This window comes from Octodon degus, unplaced genomic scaffold (genome assembly GCF_000260255.1).
Source record: "Octodon degus isolate 3935 unplaced genomic scaffold, OctDeg1.0 scaffold00201, whole genome shotgun sequence".
Classification (NCBI taxonomy): domain Eukaryota; kingdom Metazoa; phylum Chordata; class Mammalia; order Rodentia; family Octodontidae; genus Octodon; species Octodon degus.
Genome location: NW_004524777.1, coordinates 4,365,809 through 4,374,735, shown reverse-complemented (window position 1 = coordinate 4,374,735; position 8,927 = coordinate 4,365,809). Strand labels below are relative to the sequence as shown.

Sequence of the window (8,927 nt, the reverse complement as noted above, 5' to 3'; positions counted from 1 at the left end):
AACTGTACTTCCGATTTGATTTGAAACTGTCTCATTGCTATCTGTTTATGAATAAAACTTTGAAAATAAAAAAATAAAAAAATAAAAAATAAAAGCTTATCATGTATAGTCACATCATTTAAAAATACAACAGTAGGGCCAGGGAGATAGCTCAGTAGAATAAGCACTTGCTTGGCGAGCACAAGGTCTTGAGTTCAATCCTCGGTACCACAAAAACAAACAAACAAAAATACAACAGATTTCATAAGCAGTACTTGTTTGGAGTTTTGTTTTTCTATAATTCAGAATAAAAGATTTTGTGTATAAAAAAAAACTATTTCACATAAGGTCTAAATTCTAAAAATATATTTCCATGGATATGGGAATGTAGCTCAATGGTAAACATGCACAACCATAGGACCAATTCTTAGTACTGCATGCCCTAAAAAAAATTCACTGCATTGTGAATTGTACAATGTGACAAAACGTCCTGAGATACTGGATTCAGAGGTCATCATCTAAATTTTGAAATGACTTTTGCAAATTATCTAGCACCTAAATCTACTCATTCAAAAATTTATTGTACTAGTTTCTATACCATAAGGACCTAGATAATATCAGCTAATAAAATAAAATACAGCTGAATATATGTTCCCATTAAATCATTTGTTATAATCTTGCTACTACATAAAAAGATACTTGCTAACCAGCTCCAAGGGAGAACAAAAATATTCGTGGAATAATTTCTTTCAAATACAGGGGCTGCTGTACTTTCTAATTAAATTTTAGTCTTCTCCATTATTCAGAAACACAATGTGGGAAATGGTTTCATTTCATGAAATTTTCTTGGTTCTCTCTCCCTGGGGAGTCACTAAAAAAGACTTGTAGGAAGATGCAGGTTTTCAAAATCAAGTTAAGGGCCAGCCAGATAGCTCCGCAGATTAAAGCTTCTGCCCAGGAAGACGCAGGGGCCCATGGTTCGATCCGGCCTGCTGTGCCTGCCCTGCCCCCGGGGCCATCTGAGACCATGATTGAGACAAAAGCAAGTTAAACAGGTAATGAATGCTGCCACGGCATTAGTGGCTTTGTGTTGTGGCATACATAAATGAAATACAGCAAAACAAAGATTTTTAAAAGTTGAAAGCCTTCAAAAATTATCTTTTGATCTTCAGTCCTAAAGCTTTTTAGCTGCAGCTTCTTATCCACCCTCCTCAAGCTTTAAGACTCTCTCAGACCTCTGGTGGGCAGAGATAGACAGTTATACTGAATCTAATAAAATTCCAGGCCATGGTCACTGAACAAATGAATAAAACTAAACAAATGGCATTCCTTATCAAATAAACACTAACATGATTGAGCATACAGTATTTCAATCAGTCAACAGCTATTCTATAATAATATTTCCTACGTTTATAAATGTAGTATAAATGAACAATTCATTTTTATGGATGTACTGCCTCATGCTGTCTCACCATTGCATTTCAATTCTAGTTAGAGGGACTGGAACAGAAAGACATATATTGAATTCAGGAAAACATTTATCATAACTCAGGAATGAGTTGGTCAAATTGTCAAGCTAGTAAAGGATTAGTAATTTAATCTCCTGAATGGGAATCTCTGAACTTAATAATCATTGCTTATCTTCATCAGTAAAATATGGTAGATGTTCACAATTTAATAGCTTTTTGATGAAATCAGGTCATTATTACGAACATCAATTACAGTACTGCGCTGTTTCAACACATTGATGCCCTTAAGATCTAAGTAAGCAATAGAGGGCTATTCGTCCCACAAAGTTGTGAGTCCATGGCCTCTTTTTCTTTTTTTCAGCTTTGTTCCTTAGTTAGCTGTCCCTTCCTCCTACTATCTTCTGTAAGCCTTTCCGACATTTCTAAATAGCCTCTCCACAGCTACTGACTAGGAAATCAGATAATTATGATTTAAGTATAATGATGAATAAATAAAATAAGATTTGAGAAGTTGACCCTATAAAGTACATGTGATTAAGTATAGGTTTTGTGCCATAGCTATTCTTTTGCTCTCCATCCAGCTTTTAGATGAAAGTTTATTAGACCACTGAATTCCAGCTGTATATTACCATTTTTGATAAGTCTTCCCCTTAGAATCATATGCTCAGAAAAATTTAATGATCTTGTAAAAAGTTTTCAGTGAGGCTGGGGAGATAGGTTAGTAGAATAAGCGCTTACCTGGCAAACGCAGGGGCCTGAGTTCAATCCCCAGTTCCGGAAAAAAAAAAAAATTCAACCAGTTGAAACAAAATTTGGGTAAAATATTTATTTATTTATTTATTTATTTATTTATTTATTTAGGCAGAACCAGAGATTGAACTCAGGCCCTGTGTTTGCCAGGCAAGCTCTTATTCTACTGAGCTATCTCCCCAGCCCCTGAAACAAAGTTCAGATAAGACAAATTTACTTCTACGATTGCAAATAAAAAGGGTGTTTTTTTTGGGGGGAGGGGTTTTGGCACAACTGGGAATTGAGCTCAGGTCCTTGCACTTGCCAGGGAAGCACTTACTCCACTGAGCCATATCCCCGGCCCCCACTGCAAATAAAATGTAGTCTTTCTAGGGCTGGCAAGATAGCTCAGTGGACTAAGTGCCTGCCTCAATAAGCGCAGGCACCAGAGTTCAATTCCTAGTTCCACATGCCATGCTGGCTCCCCCATTGGGGCTCACTAAGGTGGCCAATGAGTGCAGGTGTGGTGGTGCATGCCTGCAATCCCAGTGCTAGGGAGGCTGAAAACAAGAGGATCAAAAAATGAAAAAAATGGGGCTGGTGAGATGGCTCAGTGGTCTAAAGCACCTATTTGAACAAGCTTAGCAAAGCAAAGGGACCATGGTTCAATCCCCCAGCACCACATGCCAGCCAGCCGCGCCCTCTGGTGGGCTGAGCTGGACACACACACACACACACACACACACACACACACACACACATAAATAAAGATTAAAAAAATTAAAAAAAAATAAATAAAAATGAAAAAAAGTAGTCTTTCTAAACTCAAACATTTAGAATACCTAAGAAATATGGGGCTGGGGAGATAGCAAAGTCACTTAAGCACTTATCTGGCAAGTTCAAGGTCCTGAGTTTGATTCTTGGTACAAAAAAGATAGATTGATCGACAGATAGATAGATAGATAGACAGACAGACAGACTACAGACATAATATGTGAGAGACATGACTTAGACATCTTAATATTCATATAAAACTAAATGTATAAAAAAAGAATAAATTTGATTTAATAAGCATTGAGGATCTCCCATGTTCAGGACATTACACTAGAACCACAAGGGACACAATGAGTGAGACATGCTTCATGTTTTCAGATCCTATTTACTAAGCAAGATTAGATACAAATGACTAAGATAAAAGGTAAAGAAATACAAGGGATGTAAGAAAAACAAATAAGATATTATAGGAGTTTAAAGAAATGAGAGCTTTAAAATTAGTTTCGGAAGAAGGATCAGAAAAATCACAGTGTTCCCTGGAATCATTCATGAGGAGCAATGTAGGTTAGACAGGTTCTTCAGAGAACAGGGAGAAGGACCAGCAATGGTAGACAACTTCGGCTGAGGAAACTACATTCATTTACTCCACATGTATCTTCAGAGCATTTATTATGTGCCAGGCACTGGAGATAGAGCAATAACCAAAGCATAAAAATCCCTGCCCTCATAGACCTGATATTGTAGGAGGATAGAGATGATAATAACAATAACAAACAAGCAAACAAACTTAAAACATTTACCATTCAGGTGCTGTTTATGTGCTTTACATATAAACATCCTCAAAACACCTAAGGTGGGTTGCTGTTATCCCTATTTCATACATAGGAAACTGAAATATGGAGTAAACTGCCCAAAACTACAATAAGAAATAAAAACATATTTAAACTTGGTGTGTTCAACAGCAGTCCATGCTCTTTTTAAAAATTTTTTTTTTGTTTTGTATTTAGGACAGGGTCTACAGGGTCTCACTACACAGATCGGGCTCACAGTGATCCTCCTGTTTTCAGCCTCTTAAGTGCTGGGATTAAGGGCCCAGTCTCAACCACCAGCTCAGCATGCCCTGGGGACATGGCCCGCACAGCACATGGGGGGATCGAACCCTGGTCCCTGCCTTTTCCTTAAGCAACTACTTTAATCTGCTGAGCTATCTGGTTGGCCCCCAGTCCATATTCTCAATAACTGTACTATACTAAATGAGCATGAGATGTCACATGTTAGATGCTATTAAACATGAAATTCAAGGAGCAGCAAGCCATTTTATCTGAAATATGTAAAGGAAGAGTGAAGAATAAAGCTGATGAAACAGGCAGAGCTCATTTTGTTAAAGGCCAGTAGAATCTGCCTACTGAATTTGGTGCAATTGGAAATCACAAAAGATTTGAGGCAGGATTTAAGTCCAATCAATAGCAAATCCAAAGTCACTTCCATGTTTTGAAACAAAGCAAACTTTTTAAAATGTAATTTTTATTCATTAACAATGGGAGAAATTTCCAGTGAGATGGCAGTTGACGGAAATTGAGACTGGGCATGGTGGCACGCGCCTGTAATCCCAGCTCTTGGGAGGCTCTAAACAGGCAGATCACTATGAGTCCAATCTACTAGTGAGACCCTGAACACCCTGTAGACCCTTCCCTAAAAGACAATAAATAAATAAATAAATAACCCTAATATGTATTGCTCATTTTCACATCAGCAGCCTACCTGCATATAAAACCTAAAAGACAGTTTCTGAAATAAATTCCTCTATGAAGTACTATGAAAATACCAATCAAATTCTACAACAAAAAATAATCTTTGCTTAAGTTGTCACACCCAAGATAGTTTCACATATAATGACTGCATGTTCCATGCAAGAATCTCATTTACAGTAACAGGACATGTGCTTAACTTTCCCTTCCTATGTGAAAGGCCATTTTTGTCAACTCTCGTCTTCCTATTTTGTCAGGATCTGCGTATAATGTGCACTTAGCAGGAAAATAAGATGTCAATAAAATAAAGTATCAAATATGTAATCAGCACTTAGAACAGACATTAACATTTCACATCAGCTATTGCTTACAAACCTAAAAAATAACATCAGAAATGTAAATGCAAACAAGTCTACCACAGAAATAATCTTTGCTTCAATTGTCACACACAAGACAGTCTTCATACATGAAAACTAGGTTTCATACACAAGTATCATACTGATAGCACATATGTTTTGCCTTCACATAATTTTTATAAGGCACAGAACACATCTTTTTTTTCTTATGTTGTGCTTCGGTTTGGTTTTGGGTACCAGGGATCGAACTTGGGGCCTTGCGCTTGCCACACAGGCACTTATGCTGCTGAGCTATCTCCCCAGCACTTTATGTTGTTATAATAAATCTTTGTGATGCTGGACTTGCCTGATCACCTGTCATTTCACCAGTTGGTACCACACTTTTTAAATGTAGTTTCCGGTTCAGAAGCATTTTGCTTTTCTTCTTCTGTAAATGATGTTTTATGAGTTCCAGTTTCAATCAGCTAAGATTTCTCCATGGTATTTTGCACTTCTTATTTTTTGTAAACTATCTATTTATGCCACACATATTTAGAATCAAGTAAAACATAACCATTGTCCAATGCTTTGGTCTTTTTTAATGCTTTCTGTTTTGATTGACATCATAGTTGCTACATAACTCATCATCATCTACTTTTTTTTTTTTTTGTCTTCTACGGAAGTATCTACAGGGTACTCAGAGTCTCACTACTAGATCGAACTCATAGTGATCTGCCTGTTTACAGCCTCCCACAAGCTGGGATTACAGGCATGCACCATCACACCCAGTCTCACTTGCTGTCTCAGCGCACCCTGGGGATGGGGCCAGCATAGCAGGCCTGAGGATCGAACCCCTGACCCCTGTACCTGCTTACAGGCACTTTAACCCACTGAGTTATTTGGCCAGCCCTATCATCATCTACTTTTGACTTTGTTTTTGTTGTAGAACATTTCTATCCAAAGCTTCCATTCTGTCACGGTTTGCCTATCAATACTTCAAATATGGTGCATTGTTGGTGCACTGGTACCAGCAGTACCAGTATGAGGTCAATTTTATATATTTCTGAAATGCAAAGATTGTACTATATAATTCTGTTTTAAAATTGCAACATTCCATTTATAATTTTTGCTTTGTTCTTCCATATAGTTCCTACACTGTTTGACTTGTACTGTTAGTACATGTAATATCAATTGGAAACCAACTGTTGAATGTCACATTCCAATTAGTTTGGGAGATGGGAGCAAGGTGTCTACTCTTTTTTTTTTTTTTTTTTTTTTTTTTTTTTTTGTTGAACCGGGCATCGAACTCAGGCCCCTGTGCTTGCCTGGCAAGCACTTATTCCACTGAGCCATCTCCCCGGTCCCAAGGTGTCTACTCTTAACATCATTTGTTTTATTAATATGCAAATAAGGACCTGGTGGTTGAGTTCCAGGATAAATTTCTGAATTGCAAGTATAACAGGTCTTTGTATCTACAAGGCCATAAATTGTTACATTTAGGGCTGGGGAGATAGCTCAGTAGAATAAGTGCTTGCCTGGCAAGTTCAAGGTCATGAGTTCAATCCCTAGTATCGCCCCCCCCAAAAAAAAAAGTTACATTTATTTTGAAAGTGTTTTTTGCATGTACTGCCTGAAGCTACAGTGACCATGAAATGCTGCAAGATGTTATTTAGATAGTATGTAAATTGTTTGATAATTACCCATGAATCTCTCAATAAACAGATAGCAACCAGATTATCAATTCTTCTTTCTTGATGAGTTTTATCATCAAAATCTAGGTAATTTTGAAGGAAACCAAATCTCCCCAGTGTGTTATTCTATAAACCTCACAACCACACCTATTGATTTTCTATAAGTCTTTTGTATTCTTGTGCTTGCCATGAGAAAGTCCTGCTAAGTGCAGCAGACCTATGGAAGATTTCAGTTCAGGCTAGTGAAGTGTCATCATAAATAATTTTTTTGAGTTATGGCTATTGTTGTATACAGGATGTTTTACTTGTATTTCAACATCTGTGCATATGACTTTTTTTTTTGTGGTATTGGGGATTGAACTCAGGACCCTGCACTTGCCAGGCAAGCGTTATTCTACTGAGCTATCTCCCTGGCCCCTTGACAACATCTTATAGCATTTTGTCTGTTACAGTTTCCAACATTGAGTGGAAGGGCTGGCATTCCATTCAAAAGGCTTCACCCCTGCCAAGATCCTCACTATATTTTCAGACTGAGTTCTAACACTGGATTGTTCCCTTTGGCTGCATGACCATTTTGTACCATTTCAACTAGTCACATATGTACTCACATTGCTGTTTTCTTCATCATCTGAATCAAGGAAGTCGCCATTCCCTGTGTCTGTACTGATCGATTCTTGCTCCATTTCTCTGTCACAGTAACTTTGGCTCACATGGCCAACATCAAAGTCATTCTTATTTTCATCATCCATGGATGAGTGATCTGATGATTCACTTTCAACCTCCTCCAAAACTTGCAAATCTGGTTTTTCATGTGCCACTGTACTGAACTGGGCTACTTCTACCAGAAAAATCAAATGAAAACTTTTTTAAAAACAAATCCTAAATGCACAGAAATCGAGCACTGAGCATTTCATGGATAAAACTCACCTTTTGTCACTTTGCAACTCCTGTACACACCTTGCCATTCATCTGACAAGTAGGTGAATGCACAGATGGGGTTTCCTTTCCCCAGGTGCAGCTATTATGAGTCACACTCACATTCCATTATGATAAAATACATGTTTACATAATAGAAGAGTGGTATGGGTATATTTTACCCACCTGTGGTGCTCAGGTAAACATACACAAAACCTGTGAGAGGATTATGTGGGTAGAAGTCTAGTTTTACACCTTTCTACCAGGCTGAAAACAGGAAGATTGCTTCCTAATCCCACAGGTGTAGTTACTGACACACACAGCTAACTACTTTTATACTAAAGTACAAATTTTCAATAGAAATGAATGGGATGAATTCTTGCAAACCAATGTTATACCCTATGGGCTAGTTAAGACACAGCAAGAGAATATTCAAAACTGACTTCTGTGCCACATAGAAATATAATCACTGTGAAAACAATGGTGCCAATAAATAAATAAGAAAAAAACTACAAAAATACTTGAACCTAATTTTTGCTGAAAGTTCGATTTTATATTGTTACAAATTCTTAACATCTAATCACCAATAAAGATTTGTTAAACTCCAGAAAATAATAAATTACTTTGTGAAGCTGGATACACCTGTAATGTCAGCTCTCAGGGAGGGTGTGGCAAGAGATTGCAAGCTTGAATTTCACCTGGACAACCTAATGAGCTCATGTCTCAAAACTAAAAAACAAAAAAAATTGTAAGTCTAATGGTAGAGCTCCACCCTGGGTTTAATCCCCCAGCAGTACAATTTTTAAAAAAATATTATAAAGAATTTAAAAACTGAAAATGCTTTATCTGTTAAATAGAAAAATCCAAAGTACAAGTTTAAAATATATACCATTCATCTGTCTGGAATTTAATCATGGAGCCCATCTTGAAGTGACACTGGCAGACAAAGAAACAAACCTATCCATATACTATGTACTTCATGATAAAAATGATGAAGAAAGTTCTATATGCACATAAAGAAGAGAATGTATAACCCTAAGCCAAAAGCTGTCTATTGTAATGGTAAGGATTAGGGCTCTTTTCCCTGCAATGGTTTTTAATAATTTTTTTCTAATAAAGAAAGAAAAAAGTAAATATAACAAGAAAGCAGGCAGAGAGTTTAAGAGAGAGTAGTTTGAAAGAACAGCATAGTTTGAGGAAATTTTGGTGCTTGGGATGAAATTCAGGGCTTCATCCATGCTTTTCAAGAACTCTTCCATGAGCTACATGTCCTCAGGCAAATATATA

The 8,927-nt window shown here is 37.1% G+C and overlaps 1 protein-coding gene across 5 annotated transcripts in view; it reads right to left on the bottom strand.

Annotated features, from left to right (window-relative positions):
• Eda (ectodysplasin A) overlaps nt 1–8,927 on the bottom strand; it is a 465,104-nt gene that overhangs the window by 328,209 nt on the left and 127,968 nt on the right. The gene's annotated exons all lie outside the window — the stretch shown is intronic.